The 22,944-nt window shown below is 39.2% G+C and overlaps 1 long non-coding RNA gene across 1 annotated transcript in view; it reads right to left on the bottom strand.

The window, feature by feature from the left end:
* Positions 1-20,423, bottom strand: part of LOC126428454 (uncharacterized) — a 59,207-nt gene extending 38,784 nt beyond the window's left edge. The window contains exons 1-2 of the long non-coding RNA XR_007576836.1: positions 20,275-20,423; positions 19,145-19,288 (exon numbers count right to left, since the gene is read on the bottom strand). This is a non-coding gene — a long non-coding RNA (uncharacterized LOC126428454). The remainder of the gene's footprint in view (positions 1-19,144; positions 19,289-20,274) is intronic.
* Positions 20,424-22,944: the final 2,521 nt, after the last annotated feature.

The following is a 22,944-nucleotide window of genomic DNA, read 5'->3' as shown; positions in this document are numbered from 1 at the left end:
CCTTCATATGTCTCCTTTTGTTGGCATTTTGTGAGTAGATTTCTTATCTGTCCATTTACATTGACTCCAACTATATTATTTTTTCTAGATTTCTGATTATTTCTTTAGTGTAACCCATTATGGCTGTTCAAGTGTTTATCTGCCTGAAAACCGCACTTGTTACTGTTTTGTAAGTTTTGGTCAGTTACATATTTGTTGATTCAGTGCTTTGTCAATTATTCTAATATTTTGGAAAGTGCCAGGAGGAGTGACACTGGCTGATATTTATCTATCTTTTGTGATGCCACTAGACCTTTTCCTAATGGTCCTTGCTGACTGGGGAAAGGAAAACAGAACTAACATTTAAACAGCTTATTTTCACAAATAGATTTGGTTTTCCATTTTCATATACAGCAACATTTAAACCTTTCTAAAAACTAATTTTTCACTCAACTATTTTTATGGCAGTAATGAACTTAACAACTGTTCAATCTGTTAGCATCTGGCATATCATGTCTCCAGCAATACAAAACCAATTTTTGAATAGGGCAACTGCGTAAGTTTTGCAAAACTTCTCTACAGAAATTTCATTCACACATGAAGTGCAGTTTTGTTTCTTTCAATGGCATTGAGGGAATTTTGAGGACAAAAGCTTTGTCATCTGACAGTCCCAAATCATATTTGTACCTTTTATTTCAGCAAGTGCTAGATTTGAAAATTTTCTATAAGGCTCATGTACATGAGGGAATAGGTTACAGCTACACGAGAGATTTAAGAACTGATCTTTCAGAGCACTTTCGTACACAAGATATTTACATTCTGGTGTGAAAGCCTATCAACAGTCACCAGCAGACATCACATAGTGAACTTAAAATCCCAAATACTTAATAAAAGCTCCTTGTTAGCCACTCTACAGTTCATCAATGTATTTGATCTCACACATGTAAATTCTGTGTTAAGTCTAATATTTTCTGTTAAATGGATCTGGCATCTGCCAGTGTACAAAGTACTTGCAGTGCTCCATTTTTAAGTTATGTAAATTCTTCATTTGACGTATTTGATCAAACTGCAAGCAAGTAATGTAAGGAAAAGAGGAAGCTAACGGTGAGTGAAATGTGAGAGGGGCACAGCAATACAATTTACTAGAAGCTTGTAATATTACTGTGAGAAAAATATTAACTGCTGATGCTACTTTATCAGGTGTGAATAATTGAAAAGTATTTGATCATTAAAAAATTGAGTCAGGATTTTGTGATTGGAATTTACTGAGAGTCAGAATTTCAAGTAATGTTAGTTTTTTGCCTTTATTTTCTCTTTGGAGAACATCACATTTAATACCGTAAGAATGACATTAATTTAGAACACGTTCAGCAAATGTGGAGTATTTTTTTTTCAGTCACAAACCCCTTTCAAACTAAGTCAGTCTTATTTTCAGCCATAATAGATTTGTTTGTGGACTGTGACTGTGTGGGATAATTATTTCAAGTTTCTGCTACCAGTCACTTTTAATTTTATGCTTAATCTAACTTAATGCAATGCATTTCGAACATGTTCTGTTCATTTTCAAGCGTTAATACATACATACGTACATACATACATACATACATACATAAACATACAAGAAATGTTACTTAAAAATAAACAGTCAAACTAGATTCGTCTAGAAAACTTTGTCCATTGTTTTTTAATTTTTTAATGTAGCTGCTGGTGGGGCATTTGGGGGGAAGTGTATATCTAGAAAATGAAATCCATGATGTTTTCTGCTGGCTTTCTTCTTTGTTGTTGACCATGTGTATTACAGTCTCTATTGGATGTAGATAGATTTGCTTTAGTCATGTGTTACGAAAATAGTGTGAAAGGTTTTTATATGACAGTTGGTCACTTAAATTTCATAGTCTTTCACACTATTTTCGTAACACATAGCTGAAGCAAATCTATCTACATCCAATACAGGCTGTAATACACATAGTCAACAACAAAGAAGAAAACCAGCAGAAGACATCACTTATTTTGATTTCTAGATATACACTGTCCCCCCCCCCCTTTTCCCCCCAAATGCCACACCAGCAGCTACATTAAAAAATTAAACAATGGACAAAGTGTTCTAGACTAATCTAGTTTAAGACTATTTTTAAGTAACATTTCTCTATGTATGTATGTATTTATTAACGCTTGAAAATGAACAGAACATGTTCGAAATGCATTGCATTATGTTAGATTAAACATAAAATAAACTAAAAAGTGACTGGTAGCAGTAACTTGAAATAAATAAAGTCAATCTAGTGGTTACAGCCCTATGCAATTAGTTTAAGTGTAATTTGCCACACAAATTGCAGGAAACCCTATATTAGACTCTGTTGTAAGGGTGGACTATTGTATTTACTTTTTAACAGAATCTGAACAACAGTATTGCTACTACAGAGTGCTGGTGTGTATTTTTTGGATTTTTTGTTGGAAGTACCTGTGAATTCCTACCTGCACATAACATGGGGCCCCATCTGATAGTGTAATTATCCTGCAACATCAATATTGTTTATTTCAGCTTTTGAAGTGTCTCTTCCTCCACATACCAATGGAATATTCTGTGAAAGCAAAGATATGTTATTTTTAACAGTGTCTGACGATACAGACGTTGGTGATCTTGCAGCTGCACAAAATATGAAATTTATTCACAGTTTTAGAATCTTTCTGATATTACCTGTGTACATTATGAAGGTATTACCTACTGGTGACACAAAAATTTGTACCAGACTGGGATCCAAACCAAGATTTCCTGCTTGTTGCAAGCAGTTGCCTTAACATCTTTGACTATCTGAGTGCACTTCTGGACCATCCCAAACTTCTGTTACCTGTCTCACCAATACTTAGTAACTTCATACCGACTGCAGCTAGTGTCAGATTCTGCAATTATGGATAGATTTGATAAATTTATTACAGCTGCAAGATTGTCACTGATGTCTGTTTCTTCATACACTGTTAAAAGCAAGTACTGCAAACCTCGATGGGCAAAATGAAGATCTAAATACTTAAGGGGAGAAATGTATTCACTGTAAAACCCTGTGGTAATAATATAAATAATGTTGCGAGCAATGGATTGTAAATGGTATGACATATGAAAGTTTAGGTCAGTCCTAAAAGTGTGCTCTGATAGCCAGAGTGATTAAGGCGACCACTTGCAAATGAACAGGAAATCCTGGTTCGAGTCCTGGGTCGGTGCAGATTTTCACGTCACCAATAGGTAATATCTTCATGGCCAATACGGCTAACATCAGAAAGATTCCATAATTGTAAACAAATTTAATAAAACTATGTTAATCTTTCTATCACCTACATGGTAATGACCACACGCTATGTCTGCCCACTGTAGTGTACTGGTAAATTATGTACCATATGTAAGTGGGAAAGTCGATCTGAATAGATTTTTCCCTACATTGTAACTGGTAAAGAATGACGTGCTATAATAAACGCTATCAGGAACAAAATGTTCAGCTTCCGAACTTGGCTCATGCTCCCATAGTGGAAACGAAACTTGAGTGGACTAATGACATCCCTGTGAACAACTATTGTGCAAATAAACTGACCTCAAAGTGCCGTTCAGACAAACGTCAATAATAGAGCGTTAAAGAAAGCACACAAACACCTTGCTACACATTCTTACACTAATAAAATGGAAATAATGTTCTTTGCTGATGATTCAACTATCAATCAAGTGCAGCAGGGCTGCAATTAAAGGAGCAATAGTAAGTGAGGTATTAAAAGTGTTACTGATTGGTCTTCAGCACATGATCTTAACTCAGAAAAAATTGGCCAGGAGCGAGTAGGACTCACATACTGAGTTCCATACAAAATTATGTATATAGACAGTTTATCCATCTTTATTTCTACCTATTATCGACACGTACTGGTAACATATCACCCCCATGGAATTTCAAGACTTTCAAAAATGTTTTTTGCTCCATGTTTGAAGTCTGATTACAAATGACAAAATTCTTTTTTATGATATAATCACAAATTAACACTTTTGGATTTTTCTTTTGTTTGTGTGAAACCTTTCTTCTTCCCACATTTCATGATTCTAGGTCAAGAGGATGTACCCTGTAGGTTTCGATGAGTGAGTTTGTAAGTATGAAAATATGTTGCATAAATGTGTCAAACAATGGAAACTCCAGGTAGGACTTTCAACAATGTAGAAACATGAAGACAGATTGCTACAACCATAAAAAATACATATAAAGTTACAGATAGGAAAAGGTTAATAGACACACACACACAGCTTTCGTCAGTAGAACAGGGGGGGGGGGGAGGAAAAACGCACACGCATGCGAAACAAAAATCACAATTTTAATTCAGGATATAGATCTTTTCCAATGTTTGAGTATAGCAACATCTGCTCTATGTGTAACTGCTGATTTTGGCATCAGGAAATTAGCTTACACAGTACACTTCCATTCATTCATTTATGTCACATAATTTACTGCAGCAATTCCCCGCACAATCACAGTATTCATGGCACAGAAACCCACTGTAAGAATGTTATTTTGAGTCCATGCACTAATGACTGTACTGTTGGAACATGCTAGGTCAAATTATTTCAACAGCAAACTAGATAGCTAGTATACACAAAATGTCACAACAAAGACTAGCCCATCACTAAAACAGAATAAGGCAGTGTTGGAGAAAGTTAGAGGAAGGAGGGAGGCAAGTCAGGAGAATAAGGAAGCATGGAGCACTGGCATAGAGATATTGAAATACAACCATATTATGGTGCTGTCATGATATAAATGTGCAGGATACCACTGTAGAATTACCTCAAAGGGTGGGGGTCATGTATTTATATCAGAGGTGGCACACATTTTAAAAGTAGAGAAAATCTGATCATAATTAGTGTAATAAACAATTTAAATAGGTGCCACTGAATTGGCAAAGCTAGACATCCAACATAATCATTTTGTGCATGTGCCACTCACATAGTGGTAATGAGGACATATTGTTCAACAAATTAAAATATGTGCTGGAGAGTCACAGCCCCCAAAATTAATGTAAGAATATGTGGAGACAAGAATACTAACAGGTGTTGAGGGTGAATTAAGTAATAACTTTGTAAACACTTTGAACACTTCTGGTGTGACAAATCAAGAAGTTGAGCATCAGCCTTAGGTCACATTCTTACAGATATCGACAGGGAAAATAATTAAGCATTTATAAAAGATTTTGGTTTTTCTGATCATTGCTGCCATATAATAAAGCCACAGACACGCTTGATGAAACTCACAGAAGTGCAGGCCTACAGGAAGATCTCAGAATGCAAAATCTGCATAATTTTATACGACGCTGGCCAATCAAACCTAGGATGCAATGTGTATGGAAAAGAATATAAATGACAATTTCTCTAAATACTGCATATTGTGTAGAAGAGAGATTTTCAAAAGTAGCCATTCCAACAGGAGCAGGTAATGAAAAAAGATGGATAGCTGTAGGCAGTAGAAAGTTCTCACAAATACTTGAATTTCTCGAATGTTTACAAGAGCACTATATAAACCCACACTTCCTAGATTACTATCAGAGGAATGAAAAAATGCTGGGTGCCATAAAAAATATTCATCAATTATAAAATAATATGCATTTAAAAAATAAAAAAGTAGTACGGCATGTGAAAATATAACACGAAAATACAGACAAATGTCAAACATACAAATCAAAGATGGGAGTACAGTAACAAAAAATCCTCAGGAGCTGACGTTTTATAAATGACTATTTCTCTGGCATTGAGGAGAAATTGCAACAAAATCTTCCTGAAACACATAGTATCCACAATGAATTACACAGCATGTACACCATTGTTTCCCATGACAGAGCTTGAAGCCAGGAAGACAATATGGACATGAAATAAAATAAAATGGGAAGTCAGCAAATATAGATGAGTTTCCAGTGTCTGGTCTGATGGCATTCATAGGCACCATAGAGACCCCACTAACAAATATAATAAAGGAGTTCTTTTGTTCACTATTTTTCCAGAGTACCTAAAGCATCTGTAAGTTGTACTCTTAAAGAAAGAGCATCTGGAGAGTACAGAAAACTACCCCACCACGAGCTACACTAACGAGAGTGCTCCAACAATAACAGAATCATCGTGAACGATAACCTAGTGAGTTACATGAATAAATACAACCTTCCCAAAGTTTGCTTTCTGAAGTGGGAGAAGTACAATATTAGGAATCAAGGAGTTCACAAAAGTGGTACTTAAGACTCTCGACAAGGATGACTATGTTACAGGCATATTATTAGACTTGTCCAAGGCTTTTGACACTTGACTGCAAAATACTACTAAACAAACTAGAAGCACTAAGTGTAAGAGGAACAGCAAACAGGTGGTTCCAGTCTTACCTAAAAAAGAAGGTGCATAAGGTACACAGAGTTCACATGTGTGCTGATGACAAATTTTTAGTAAAACAATTGTCATATGAAATAAGTATAGGTGTGCCTTAGAGTGGTGTATTGAACCCAATTCTGTTATTAATATTTATCACTGACTCTCCAGGTAGTATAAGGCATGGAGTAAAATTTCCCTTTGCTGATGACAATGTTATAGTTGCTGAATAAAATACCAGGACTCCTATTATTACAGAAAGCAAATGAAACCCTCAATGGTGAATTTACAATTAGGCAGCATGTAATAAATTGACATTGAACTTAAAGGAAACAAACAGCACGCACTTCAGCATAAAAATGGAAAATACACTGTCACACCAAGGTCTGTTGAAAAATCTACATACTGCATTAAAAAAAAAGTTTTTGTGGATGAATATGGGACTGCCAATTAACACGGAATGAACACACACAGATACTGGCAAAAAGAATGTCATTAGTAATCTGTAATCTTTCTGTACTAAGAGTCCTGGTGTTTTATCAGCAACTATAACATTGCTGTCATCAGCAGAGGGAAACTTTACTCCATGTGTTATACTACCTGGAAAGCCAAATTGGGTTCAATACACTACTGTAAAGCAAACCTATATTTATATGCTTCATATTTGACAATTGTTTTACTAAAAATTTATCATCAGCACACATGCAAACTATGTACCTTATGCACCTTTTCCAGGGAAGACTGGTTATGCTCTCAGAATTCTATCATCAGTTCGTAACAGAATGTCTTGCAGTGATATACTGTTCCTAAATACATATAATTTTTAGCTATGTGATTCTTTCCTAGAGATAAAAGGTATGAAACATGGGCACAGTTTCCAAATTGCGGAAAAAGGTCACATGAATAGAAACTAGATGTAATAGGCAGCCTCCCTGTAAAGAACTATTTGAAGTACTGGATATCCCTACTTCACTAAGAGAATGCGCCAAACAATCTGCTGTGCACGCCAGGAAAAACATTACTAAGTATGTCATTCAATAAAAGTTCTATACATAAATGCAGAACAAAACAGTTTGGATTTACATTTACCAAAGAAAAAACTAAAAACAGCATTTCTCATTGGGGAGTAAAACTGCATAATGAACTATGCAAGGATATGTTAAAAACGGCTAAAAATATTTCATAAGGAACATACACTACACAGTTAAAGACTTAGTGGACTCAGTAGAGATTAATAATGTAAAGTGTCAACAACATGTCACATTACAATACATAACAATGTAATGCTTTTATTAGAAAATAATGTGCCAAACTTTACAGTGCACAATAGTAGTGCCTTCTTGTTCTTCTGAACTGAGCAGTTCACTCACCAGAGAATGATGCTCACTTGGTTTTTTCAGATAGACAAAGGAGAACATGAAGACATGCAAGGAGCACAGTAGCATCTTTACAAGCTGGGGTCACAGTCTTCTGAACTGTCTGGCAGGAGTGCAAGGGGAAGCATGTTTATGGTCCAGGGTTCAACAGTGGGTGTCCTTCTACATCTACATCTACATCCATACTCCGCTAGCCACCTGACGGTGTGTGGTGGAGGGTACCTTGAGTACCTCTATCAGTTCTCCCTTCTATTCCAGTCTCGTATTGTTCGTGGAAAGAAGGATTGTCGGTATGCCTCTGTGTGGGCTCTAATCTCTCCGATTTTATCCTCATGGTCTCTTCGCGAGATATACGTAGGAGGCAGCAATATACTGCTTGACTCTTCGGTGAAGGTTTGTTCTCGAAACTTTGACAAAAGCCCGTACCGAGGTACTGAGCGTCTCTCCTGCAGAGTCTTCCACTGGAGTTTATCTATCATCTCCGTAACGCTTTCGCGATTACTAAATGATCCTGTAACGATGCGCGCTGCTCTCCGTTGGATCTTCTCTATATCTTCTATCAACCCTATCTGGTACGGATCCCACACTGCTGAGCAGTATTCAAGCAGTGGGCGAACAAGCGTACTGTAACCTACTTCCTTTGTTTTCGGATTGCATTTCCTTAGGATTCTTCCAATGAATCTCAGTCTGGCATCTGCTTTACCAACGATCAACATTATATGATCATTCCATTTTAAATCACTCCTAATGCATACTCCCAGATAATTTATAGTATTAACTGCTTCCAGTTGCTGACCTGCTATTTTGTAGCTAAATGATAAAGGATCTATCTTTCTGTGTATTCGCAGCACATTACACTTGTCTACATTGAGATTCAATTGCCATTCCCTGCACCATGCGTCAATTCGCTGCAGATCCTCCTGCATTTCAGTACAATTTTCCATTGTTACAACCTCTCGATACACCACAGCATCATCCGCAAAAAGCCTCAGTGAACTTCCGATGTCATCCACAAGGTCATTTATGTATATTGTGAATAGCAACAGTCCTATGACACTCCCCCGCGGCACACCTGAAATCACTCTTACTTCGGAAGACTTCTCTCCATTGAGAATGACATGCTGCGTCCTGTTATCTAGGAACTCCTCAATCCAATCACACAATTGGTCTGGTAGTCCATATGCTCTTACTTTGTTCATTAAACGACTGTGGGGAACTGTATCGAACACCTTGCAGAAGTCAAGAAACACAGCATCTACCTGTGAACCCTTGTCTATGGCCCTTTGAGTCTCTTGGACGAATAGTGCGTAAGTGAAACTACTTTTATATTATTTGTTACCTGGTGCAAACTGTATATTATCAAAAATATAATGAGGTAGCACAGCATTTACGGCACTGACCTGATATTCAGTAGAATGAAGTTTGCTCTGTCTGGCCACCCTGACAGATTTTTCTAGATTATTTCAGGCAAATGCTGAGCACATTTCATACACTTATAAATTCAGCGTGTATGTATATTTTGAGCTACCATAGAGCAGGGTTACTTTGCTGACTTTTGGACAGTTTTCCACACAAAATAATGTAATACACAGCAGTTTTCTAAGATGACTTTTGAAAATGATGCTGCCCTGATCAGCCAGAACATTATTAACACCTTCCTAATAGCAAGTATGTTCACTTTTGGCACAGGTAACAGAAGCAATGCATTATGGCATGGAAGCAGTGAGGCCTTGGTAGGTCACTGGAGGGAGCCAGCATCACATCTGCTCCCATAAATTCCAGGGAGGGAGGCACTGAGCTCTGATGCCATATTGAATCACATCCCAGACACGTTCAATCGGGTTCAGATCCGGCAAGTTAGGAGGCCTGCACTTCAATTGGAACTTGCCACTGTGTTCCTTGAACCACTCCATCACACTCCTAGCCTTGTGACATGCTGCATTATCTTGATGGAAAATGCCACTACAATCGGGAAATACGATCGCCATGAACCAACCAGTGTACGATACTCCTAGGACAACGTGATGCCTTGCACGAGCTCCAGTGGACCTGTCGATGCCAACGTGAATGTTCCCCAGAGCTTTTAATGGAGCTGCTGTCAGCTTGTCTCCATCCTGCAGTATAGGTGCCAAGGAGCTGTTCCCCTGGAAGATGATGGATTCGTGCCCTCCCATCAACGTGATGAAGGTATCGAGATTCATCAGACCATGCGACACACTGCCATTGCACTGAAGTCCAGCACTGATGGTCAGGTGCCCATTTCAGTCATAGTTGCAAATGTCATGGTTCTAACATTGGCACATGCATGGGTCATCAGCTGTGGAGGCCCATGTTAGGAGTGTTCAGTGCACTTGTAATCAGTCCAGCATTAAAGTCTGACATTAGTTCTGCCACAGTTCGCTGCCTGTCCTGTTTTACCAGTCTGTCCAGCCTACCAGGTCTAACAACTGTAACGAGGGGTCACTACCTAACCTCACTACGTCTGAATGTTGTTTTACCTTGGTTTCACCATATGTTGAAGACACTCACCCAAGTACTCCTTGAACACCTGACACGATGTGCAGTTTCCCAAATGCTTGTCCTGAATCTCCAGGCCATCACAGTCTGTTCTCAGTCGATCTCAGATCACATGCCTTCCCCATTCCACACACAGCACACTCACTGATACTACATGCACCATGCACTTGTCTGATCAGAAGTCATTCCTTGCCAGGTGAAGCTCCTATCGCCGGGACAGGTTTATATCAATAGTAGGTCAGTCATCATAATGTTTTAGCTGATCAGTATAGTCTGTTTTAAAACAATGTGAAAACCAGCTAGTAGCATACAATTTTTGAAATTTTATAATGTTTTAAAAATTGGAGCAAAGAAGCCCCTGGAGCAGGTAGCTTTGCTCTACTAAACTTAAACACTACCTTATGATCGAATGACAGCTTGACGCAATACTCCCCCTTTAAAATTTATTGAGCTGCCTTATATGACCATCATAAAGCAATATTTGTGTACTTTTTAGCATTAGAGAGAACTGTTTTAAGCAAGATGTAAAAAAGTATGCAACACGAATAAAATTTAATGTCATTTTGCTATCAAAGAAAAGGCCAATGTTTTTATTACGTGTGTTACTGTGTCAAAATGTAAGTGATGATCCTAGCAAAATATTTTGCACACATTCATCAGCATCAAGCAACTCCAGGACTGACAAAATTACTCTTTTGCTTTTCAACTGTATCATCCCATTTGCGAGAAAGTAGATCTTTATCTACGGGCCATGGCCAGTTATTAAGAGATGGGATCATGGTATTTATGCTTGCTCCATCTTCAATAAAACTAACGATGCCAGGAATACCAGTGTAGTGTATTTTCGCACATGTAACCACAAACACACCAGTTTCCTTGCCGATTGGTTTCGGTTTTCCCTGTGGTTCTGACAGGCTCTCTTCATTCACTGCAGATGCTCTTAGCACTTCAGTTTGATTTCTCCTGTATGATTTACAATATTTGTCCACACTTTCATCAGGAATTTGTTCTGCTGTAGGTCTTCATCACTACATTAATCGAGCACTGTTTACTAGTGCCTGTCACTGGTTAAGAAGCACTTTTGTGATGTGTCAAGCAAGTGTTTCATTTTGTATGGATTCCAGGAACTCTTTCACATTTTCAGTGCTATAAACTGCATATTGGTAAGGTTCTAGCTCCCGTTTATGCTTTACTATAGCAACCTAAATCTTCCCCCCCATGAACCATGGACCTTGCCGTTGGTGGGGAGGCTTGCATGCCTCAGCGATACAGATAGCCGTAGGTACAACCACAACGGAGGGGTATCTGTTGAGAGGCCAGACAAACATATGGTTCCTGAAGAGGGGCAGCAGCCTTTTCAGTAGTTGCAAGGGCAACAGTCTGCATGATTGACTGATCTGGCCTTGTAACAACAACCAAAACTGCCTTGCTGTCAGTACTGGCGAACGGCTGAAAGCAAGGGGAAACTAGGGCCGCAATTTTTCCCGAGGGCGTGCAGCTTTACTGTATGAATAACTGATGATGGCGTCCTCTTGGATAAAATATTCCGGAGGTAAAAAAGTCCCCCATTCGGATCTCCAGGCGGGGACTACTCAAGAGGATGTCGTTATCAGGAGAAAGAAAACTGGCGTTCTACGGATCGGAGCGTGGAATGTCAGATCCCTTAATCGGGCAGGTAGGTTAGAAAATTTAAAAAGGGAACTGGATAGGATAATGTTAGATATAGTAGGAATTAGTGAAGTTCGGTGGCAGGAGGAACAAGACTTCTGGTCAGGTGACTACATGGTTATAAACACAAAATCAAATAGGGGTAAAGCAGGAGTAGGTTTAATAATGAATAGGAAAATAGGAATGCGGGTAAGCTACTACAAACAGCATAGTGAATGCATTATTGTGGCCAAGATAGATATGAAGCCCATACCTACTACAGTAGTACAAGTTTATACGCCAGCTAGTTCTGCAGATGACTAAGAAATTGAAGAAATGTATGATGAAATAAAAGAAATTATTCAGATAGTGAAGGGAGACGAAAATTTAATAGTCATGGGTGACTGGAATTCGACAGTAGGAAAAGGGAGAGAAGGAGACGTAGTAGGTGGATATGGATTGGGGCTAAGAAATGAAAGAGGAAGCCGCCTGGTAGAATTTTGCACAGAGCACAACATAATCATAGCTAACAATTGGTTTAAGAATCATGAAAGAAGGTTGTATACATGGAAGAATCCTGGAGATACTGAAAGGTATCAGATAGATAAGAGATTTAGGAACCAGGTTTTAAATTGTAAGACATTTCCAGGGGCAGATGTGGACTCTGACCACAATCTATTGGTTATGACATGTAGATTAAAAGTGAAGAAAGTGCAAAAAGGTGGGAATTTAAGGAGATGGGACCTGGATAAACTGAAGAACCAGAGGTCGTACAGAGTTTCAGGGAGAGCATAAGGGAACAATTGACAGGAATGGGGGAAAGAAGTACAGTAGAAGAAGAATGGGTAGCTTTGAGGGATGAAGTAGTGAAGGCAGCAGAGGATCAAATAGGTAAAAAGACGAGGGCTAGTAAAAATCCTTGGGTAACAGAAGAAATATTGCATTTAATTGATGAAAGGAGAAAATATAAAAATGCAATAAATGAAGAAGGCAAAAAGGAATACAAACGTCTCAAAAATGAGATCGACAGGAAGTGCAAAATGGCTAAGCAGGGATGGCTAGAGGACAAATGGAAGGATGTAGAGGCTTATCTCACTAGGGTTAAGATAAATACTGCCTACAGGAAAATTAAAGAGACCTTTGAAGATAAGAGAACCACTTGTATGAACATCAAGAGCTCAGATGGCAACCCAGTTATAAGCAAAGAAGGGAAAGCAGAAAGGTGGAAGGTGTATATAGAGGATCTGTACAAGGGCGATGTACTTGAGAACAATATTATGGAAATGGAAGAGGATGTAGATGAAGATGAAATGGGAGATACGATACTGCGTGAAGAGTTTGACAGAGCACTGAAAGACCTGAGTCGAAACAAGGCCCCCAGAGTAGACAACATTCCATTGGAACTAATGACGGCCTTGGGAGAGCCAGTACTGACAAAACTCTACCATCTGGTGAGCAAGGCGAAATACCCTTAGACTTCAAGAAGAATATAATAATTCCAATCCCAAAGAAAGCAGGTGTTGACAGATGTGAAAATTTCCAGGCAGGAGAGCTTCTGTAAAGTTTGGAAGGTAGGAGACGAGATACTGGCAGAAGTAAAGCTGTGAGTACCGGTGTGAGTCATGCTTCGGTAGCTCAGTTGGTAGAGCACTTGCCCGCGAAAGGCAAAGGTCCCAAATTAGAGTCTCGGTCGGGCACACAATTTTAATCTGCCAGGAAGTTTGCTATGAAAATTACCGAACTATCAGTTTAATAAGCCACTGCTGCAAAATACTAACACGAATTCTTTAGAGACAAATGGAAAAACTAGTAGAAGCCGACCTCGGGGAAGATCAGTTTGGATTTCATAGAAATACTGGAACACGTGAGGCAATACTGACCTTACGACTTATCTTAGAAGAAATATTAAGGAAAGGCAAACCTATGTTTCTAGCATTTGTAGACTTAGAGAAAGCTTTTGACAATGTTGACTGGGATATTCTCTTTGAAATTCTAAAGGTGGCAGGGGTAAAATACAGGGAGCGAAAGGCTATTTACAATTTGTACAGAAACCGAACGGCAGTTATAAGAGTCTAGGGGCATGAAATGGAAGCAGTGGTTGGGAAGGGAGTAAGACAGGGTTGTAGCCTCTCCCCGATGTTATTCAATCTGTATATTGAGCAAGCAGTAAAGGAAACAAAAGAAAAATTCAGAGTAGGTATTAAGGTCCATGGAGAAGAAATAAAAACGTTGAGGTTCGCCGATGACATTGTAATTCTGTCAGAGACAGCAAAGGACTTGGAAGTGCAGTTGAATGGCATGGAGAGAAGGAGAGGGGAAGACGAAAGGAAGTGGGTTTTAAGGGAGAGGGTAAGGAGTCATTCCAATCCCGGGAGCGGAAAGACTTACCTTAGGGGGAAAAAAGGACAGGTATACACTCGCACACACGCACATATCCATCCACTGTATGTGTCTGTATGTGTGGATGGATATGTGCGTGTGTGCGAGTGTATACCTGTCCTTTTTTCCCCCTAAGGTAAGTCTTTCCGCTCCCGGGATTGGAATGACTCCTTACCCTCTCCCTTAAAACCCACTTCCTTTCGTCTTCCCCTCTCCTTCCCTCTTTCCTGATGAGGCAACAGTTTGTTGCGAAAGCTTGAATTTTGTGTGTCTGTTTGTGTTTGTGTGTCTATCGACCTGCCAGCGCTTTTGTTCGGTAAGTCACCTCATCTTTGTTTTTTTATATATATATATTGTAAGACTACAGTGAAGATCCCTAGCTCTTTAAATAAGTGACTGCAGGATGATCTTGGATGAACTCCAGCAATTGTTCTGATTACACGCTTTTGTGCAATGAACACTCTTTTACTCAATGATGAGTTACCCCAGAATATGATTCCACACAAAAGCAGAGAATGAAAATAGGTGTGGTAAGCTTATTTACTGATGTGTATATCACCAAAATTTGTAATGACCCAGATAGCATAAGTAGCTGAACTCAAAACGTTTCAGCTGATCTTCAGTGTGTTTTTCCAGTTCAGCCCCTCATCAATGCATACACCTAGAAATTTTGAATATTCTACCTTAGCTACCGATTTCTGATCAAAGTCTATATTTATTGATGGTGTCATTCCATTTACTGTGTGGAACTATATATACTGTGTTTTGCCTAAGTTTAATGAGAGCCCATTTGCAGAGAACCACTTAATGATTTTCTGAAAAACATCATTTACAATTTCATCAGTTAATTCTTGTCTGTTGGGTGTGATAGCTATACTTTTATCATCGGCAAAAAGTACCACCTTTGCATCTTCGTGACTATAGAATGGCAAGTCATAAATATATATTTAAGAACAGCAAAGGATTTTAGACCGAACCTTCTGGCACCCCATTCTTGATTGTTCCCCAGATTGAGAAATCACCAGTTTTTTTTTTTTTTTTGCATATTATGTGAATTGCTTATTTCAACTTTCTGCACTCTTCCAGTTAGGTAAGATTTAAACCATTTGAGCGCTGTCCCATTCATACCACAGTACTTGAGCTTATCTAGAAGTATTCCACTATCAAAAGCCTTTGAGAGATCACAAAAAATCCCAACGGGTGACTTCCGGCTACTCAGAGCATTTAATATTTCATTAGTGAAAGTATACATAACATTTTCCGTTGAAAAACTTTTCTGGAAACCAAACTGACATTTTGTTAAAACTATTTTCACAAAAGTGTGAAGCTACTGTACAATACATTACTTTTTCAAGAATTTTAGATGTTCAGAGTGGTCTCCATGAGATTTAGATGATAGGGATAGTACCAGTTGTCATGCAGGATGCACACAATTGTACTTTGGCTTACACTATGCTGGCTGGCCAAATGTTCGTCTCAATATCCTGTAGAACCCAGTGTTCTAAATCTGGTGTACGCACAGTCCACCACTTTCCTGCATGTTAAGTCACTCTGAAAGGACTCGTGATCAAATAAACACCCAAAAAGGGCTTGAAATGATGGGTTATGTCGTCGTTGCCTATGAGGGCGCTTGTTTTGGTATAGCTGTGCTGCCTCAACGATTTCCCTATGCTTGGCCATACACAAACACCATCTCGGTTTGTTGCCAACATGAATATCAGACCATTCTGCTGCTTACAGTATGCAGTGTCAATCACATAGCCTACAACACACAAGGAACACACAGCACGTGGTGAGAGGAACTGTCATTCATCAGCACCACATACCACGGCAAAAATGCATTTCTGTACACTTGTTCATACGATCTTTTTTTCCTCAACTTCCAGTCAGGAATCTGTCCCTGCAGTTGGTCAGTTTCATTATTGTTAACCCTGTATAGGCAACCAGAGACTAAAAAATGCATCAAACTCTTAGGTATCTCACTCTTATCAAAAATAGATTGACCCCAGCCTTTCTGCAATTTTAGAAATACTATAGGAGAATTTAGAGAAAGGTCCTGGTAGCTGATAAAAGACTTACAAACCATAACATACTATCACAGGTACAGAACAAAAGAAAAGCAGCCTAGAACATTATCAAACATAAGACAGCAACATTGTGCACAAACACTAATTCACAAATTGAAAACAAACGCAGTCAAATAAGCCACCTAAAAGAAATCACAAACTTTTTGAATGTTTACTTATACAGCATTTTTTTAAAAATTGTACAAGTAAAAAATAAAATCTCAACTGGTCCAGATGAAATCACAAGCTGTGTCCTTAAAAAATGTGCAAATACCATAAGAGCCACACTGACAAATAGTCAACAGATCTTCCAATCTGTTTTCCTGAGTACCTAATGCAAGAAAAAGTAATACCCATACTTAAAATTGGTGGAATGGAAAATTTAGAAAACTACACACCAATCTCTTTACTGTCCATTTCCAAAACTGTTGAAAAACTAATGAAAATACATTAATGCAATATTTAAATAAATTTAACCTTTTTAATGAATAATATGATTCCAGGACCAGGAGAGGTACATAACATGCTATTGCACAGTTTACAAAAGTCATTCTTGAAGCATTGGATGATGATCAAGTGAATGGAGTTTTGTGCTTAGCTTTTATCTCATATGAACTTTCTTGTTTCTACAGCACACTCTCCATGAAAGGTAGGGGTTCATGTATTGACATATGTGAAAGCATTTGAAACAGCTAAGCACTGAATTTCTTTGCATAAATTAGAGTTATTAGGAATAAGGGGTGTGGTTAAAAACTGGTTTAAGTCACGCCTAGAAAACTTGGTGCCACGAGTTGAGATCTATCATACTTTGGAAGGATTTCTAGTAAAACACCTATCAGATCCAAAATATATCAACACAGGTGCCCCACTGGGGAGTGTATTAGGCCCTATCTTTTTTCTTACCTATATTACCAATTGCCCACAGTGAGTCAGATGTGGAGAAAAAATACTGTTTGCTGATGACAGGAACATAGTGAGCAGAGCTAGAACTCCAAACACCTGACAAAGTTTATGCAGCCTTCCACGATGTTCATAACTGGTCATTGAAAAAAAGTAACTTTAAATGTGTGTACTTCAGTTGAATAAAAAACAATGAAGCTAAATTAAAAATTAATGATAATGCATCAGAATGTGTAACTGACACCACAGTCTTGGGGGTTGAATGTAGGTTCAGCTGAAAAGGATAGAACATGTCAAAAAATTGACAATCTATTCACAGCATGTTACACTTTGTGAATACTTGCACCATGTCTCAAAGTGAGTGACTTTGGACATATGCATCCAATCCTCATTTATGGAATCATATTCTGGGGAAGAAGTGATGCAAACATGCCAAGTGTCTTCAAAATACAGAAAATAACACACAGAAAATAGTAGTAGCAATAGGGTCCATTGTACTGACTTATACAAAAAGCCGGAAATTCTGACCATCCATCTGAATACATTTTCTATACTCTTAACATACATAAAAAAATATTCGGGTCTAGTGCAGCAGGGGATACAACCCGTCGGCTTTGGACAATGACGTCACAAGTCACCAGAGAGCAGTTTACCATTTTCGCTTTTGCCGTTATGTTTCAGTTTCGTTTTTTTTTACTGATTGCTTAATAAAGTTGATCTTTTTATTCTATCTCGTGAGATTTTTTTTTTAAAAAGCCAAGAAACACTTATCAGCCACTGAAGGGAGCTACAACACTAAGAAGAATCGCTTCTCGATTGGCCACTTGTGACATTGTCCAAAGCCGACGGGTTGTATCCCCTGCTGCACTAGTCCCAAATATTCATCTGCTGCCTGCAAACAGCTCAATACATGACCACGAAACTAGATCCAGTCACTACTTCCACCTAAACTGAAAAACAAGTCAAAAACACACAAAAAAGTGCTATACACTAGCCTAGAACTGTACAGACTGCCAAGGAAATTAGATGTGTAATTTAGTTTCACGCATTTTGTATTGTTCTACTCACGATAATCAATAAATCAGATTATTATGCAGCGGATATGGTACATATACGTGCAATCGTCAAACTTAAAAAGAATATTACTGAATACAGTGGTAACAGTGGTCATAGAAACTATGACCATGTCTCCGACACAACGCTTGGGTATCTGAAGCCGAAATTGGCCAGTCGAGTGAACTTTAAGTAAGTACTTCTCAAAAGTAGCCGAGATGGGCCCATTGCAATGTACTTCAACAAATACACCGCACGGCGATTAAACTACAATATTTGTTTTTCAGAACGCGCGAAAGTATGACGTCATAGTCGCCATGTTGAATGGTCGCACTCAACATAACGGATCGGAATCTTTTTCCTTTTTTTCTAAAGTATTAGATCCCACTGCTTGGTGGGTTTTCGCTACATCCATTGCGAAAAAAAGACCTTGCTCACTTTCAGTGCCGAGCTTTTGATCGCATTTCGCCGTCTTAATCATTCTTATTTCCCCGTTTCGATCCCCCACTAATCTCACTCTCTTCACACTGCACCAGTTTTTGAATGTTGTTACGTTTAATGTTCTGAAATTTAAGTTCTTTGAGTGCCCTTCTCCCCCTTTCCGGCCGATATTACACGATTAGCGTATTTTCGGATGCTGATAATACCTGAACCATTATTGTGTAATGAAGAGAATCTCAAGAAATCTATATTGTTGATTATTAAACTCAGTATCCTCATGCACTATAGAAAATATCTTAGTGTGATCCAGAATTCTAGTCCTCGTTTCAGTGTACCTGGTCAATCTATTAATACAGGCCTACAACACCCAAATTCTCTCTTGAGCCCCGAAACAAGATTTGATCTTTCTATATACTTACGGGTCTATGGTCCTTCTCGGTGCAAGTCACCACCTGTTAATTCACCATTTAAACATGCTTGCTGGGGAATGTTCCGATTTTGTGAATTCGGAAAATCGATCGTCAGCCAATCATGCTCATCGTATCATCGGCGCCTTCATTTGCCTGAAAGAGGAAAATAAAATACAGGAGGAGAAATTTAAAACAATTCCTTGGAAACGCACTCCGTTATGATTATTCTAAATGCCACCGCATGCACACATACATGAACTGCGCTGCTCATTTACTTCATTCCACCTACCTACTGGACATTCCATAGACTGCAAGCAGGAGTCGCGCACGAGAGAAATGGGAAATAGGGCTTTACAAAGTACAGGTAGCTATACAGTATAATAATCTCCCTAAGACGAGTAACTAAAATAAGTATGGCCTAACTAGCGTTAGGATGGCGCGAACATAAACACTAGCCTACGCTGAGGTCAATCACTGACCACAGCTTTTATTTAGCATTCAAGTTAATTGGTTTCGCCAACATTCAGCCAAATGATCGCGTTTCAACTCATCTTAGACCTTAGGCTGCACTACAAATCAAATATGCAAGCACAACCAAAGCAACAGAGTTCAGCTGAAAGCATTCTACCGTACACATTTTTTGCGACACACTACGTTACGATGCAGTGATAATTATTAAATAATATGTTCAGCTTTAGACCCACAAACTTTATATAACTTCAGAGCATGTTAATTTCCTCTTGTGACTGAAAATTTTATTGGTTGCAATTGAAATTTCGCGTAATTGTTGTCAGAGTACCTGCAAATCTATATTGCAACCAATAAAAGAAATTGTCAAGAATATCCTAAAATGATCTTTGAAATTACAGATTCATTCCTCTTTCAATTTGATTCATTTTCTACTAACGTATTAACGGTTGAAAGACATCTGACAGAACATTCATAATATGCAAGACGTACCGATTGCACTGCACGCTTTCTTCAACAAAGATAAATACGCACACTTTCTTCAACTAAAACGAACTGTAACAGGTTTTACGAAAGGCACACACGCAAAGCATTATTTCGTTTTTAAAAAGGATGTTTTATAACAAACAAATTGGGCACAAAAAAGTTACAGTATTAGCAATTGTACTTACCATTCACGAAATCTAAACAAACACATCAGTTGAGCGCATGACAATCGTGATGACAATATCATAAGCAGATTTAGATCTCTGACACTCCCAAATCTAAGAAAAACTTTCAGTCTCTTCGGGAGTACTAAGACGGCCGCACAGAAATCCATACTCCCGATTTTTCTAATGTATACAACTCCTTGCTACAGAACATGCGAACAGTTGACAGCCACAGTCAAAAGTAGCCAATGCGCATGGCGAGCACTCTCGATTGTTTCCTCGGTGGGCGTTGCGCTTTTGTCATTGGGCCAATGGGCCTCCCGTGACGTCACGCACAGCTGAGACTCGCGTAAGCCGTATGCCGGCTGTGGCGTAGTGTAGGAAGCGAGGAGAATGAGCAGTCAGTCACCGAAGTGTATCATCCCGAGCACTGAACGCCAAAGAAAGACACAGCCCACGTTATATAGCAGGCCTGCGGCCGGGCACGGCGCTTCTCGCCACAGAAACAAAGTTTCGCGGAACGAGGTCTGATGGGTTATCACACCGTGTGACAACCTATTTTAGTTGCCATTTTTGTTTGGTTCGTGCAAAAAAAAGTGACAACCGTGCGCGTTCTGTCACCAGTGTCGCCGGAGTTCGCACGTGTGATCTTTTCGCACTGGCGAACGTCGAATAATTGAATTGCACCCATATCGGCGAGGAAAGAACAGCGCTGAAGGAAAACAAGATGCTGGAATTGCAACAGGTAAGACAACATGTGTCCATAATACGCAGTATGTTTGCAGTAGTGTTAAATCGTAACGCTGGCTTGTATCAACAAGAGATGTACAGAGTGTAACTCACTTATCGCAATTCCGAATGTGTCCTTCGTGCTGCTTTGCTGGAATGTAATTTTTTAGTTTTAGTATCCATTACTCCACGCTGCGCAACTGTCACAGTGGCATGACGGAGCTACGCCCACATGTGGCTTGGTGGTAAAAGTCGATAAGAGCAGTAGACCTCGACTGTTACGTCTTTGCCTTTCCCCTTTCCCCTTTTCACTTCTCGATTCGCTAAGACAGATTTCCGTAACACAGTTTAAAGAAACAGGGCGTTTTTCCAGCTATAAACAGAGCGGTAACTTTTTGGATCATGGACACGTTTGTTTATAGTTTGTATTTGGCATTAGCAGACAACGATGCTTGAAGCGTTATGTTGGTTACGGAGGTGCTGTCAAAACTAGGCGAAATTTTTGGCTCTTTAAGTACTTTCGCCCCTGTTTCCTAATCTTTCCAGTTAACGCCGCGGACCATGTTGGGATTCATATTGATAATCTCGTATAACGCGTTTAACATTCTACAGTGTAAGATGCCAGGCTTGTTAAGCTGGTTAGTGTCTGTTCTACGTAAACTAATGAAGGAATAGTAGAAGACTGATGGCCCAATGTGTAAGGAATATTGAAGTTACGTTATAGGTTGAAACGTGTGCTTGGAAGTCAGGTTAGAGACACAGGTGGAGCACGTGGCTGAGATTGGCTTCACACACACACACACACACACACACACACACAACTTGCCGGCTAGCGGATCGATCTTTGCCAGACCGGCGTACGCCCTCTCGGGGTTTAACCTGTTGCGTCATGGCCGTGGCGAAGCGTGGAGAGGGGAGAGGCTTTGGGGAGGGAAATCGTAGTAACCTTCATCCCTGCACGCGAAACGCGCTCCAGCTACCCCCGGGGATCCGCCAGTAATCTGGGGCCGTGCGAGCTCCGCAAACAAAATACAGCCCGCTCGCCGGCATACGAGTAGCTTATCCCCGGCATTGCATTGCATTGCATTGCAGTGGGCTTGGTCGCCACATGAGAAATAGGCTGTGCGTACTTGAAAATGATTGTGTACTGGCGTTCAGATTCGTTGTCAGACTTTGTAGTTTCCAATAGCTGCGGAAAAGACCCATTTGTTCGTAGCAATATATTTTTTCGTATTCAATAGACTGTTCGGCATTTCTGAACGGTTTACTAATGCCATACCTTCATCGATTTAATTTTAAGTGGTGCTATATTGAGAGAACCTCTAGTTTTATTTATCCATAGTGAAGTTTAGTGCTTTCGAACATTAAAGCCAACATCAAATTACTGTCAAAACTGAATAAAATTCCAAATATTCATTAAAATATGAACAATGGGAGAAAGGTCTGTTATTTTTAACATTGCACAAATAAGATGGAAACGGAAAACAGGGAAAACTGAAAATTACAATCGGTAATTGTCACTTGTTTCCCATCGAGTCTTACCGATAAAACAGCTTGTCAGAGCAGGTTTAACCCTGGAACACTAAAAGTGGAAACTGTTCATTTCTACTAAACCATCGTGAAGTTTACTATTCCATATATTCAAAGGAAGCCCTAATTTACAATTTAGATCTTTAATGGTATGTTACATACCAAATAACGTACAAAATGGCCTCTTTCATGCCTTTGTCTAAATGCATACTATGCAAACCACAGTCGGGTGCATCGCAGAAGGTACGTCCCATTTACCAGTTATTGGGGTTTCTTCCTGTTCCATTCACACACGTAGCGTGGGATTGTCTGAATGCGTGTGTGTGTGTGTAGTAATTCTAATATTCTCACGATGTCTATGTGAGCGATATGTAGGGGGTTGTAGTATACCCTAAAGTAATTAAGAGCACTTGCCCACGAAAGGCAAAGGTC

The sequence above is a fragment of the Schistocerca serialis genome, chromosome 12 (genome assembly GCF_023864345.2).
Source record: "Schistocerca serialis cubense isolate TAMUIC-IGC-003099 chromosome 12, iqSchSeri2.2, whole genome shotgun sequence".
Taxonomy (NCBI): domain Eukaryota; kingdom Metazoa; phylum Arthropoda; class Insecta; order Orthoptera; family Acrididae; genus Schistocerca; species Schistocerca serialis.
The sequence above is the reverse complement of the archived record's forward strand: the minus strand, read 5'-3'. Positions and strand labels throughout refer to the sequence as shown.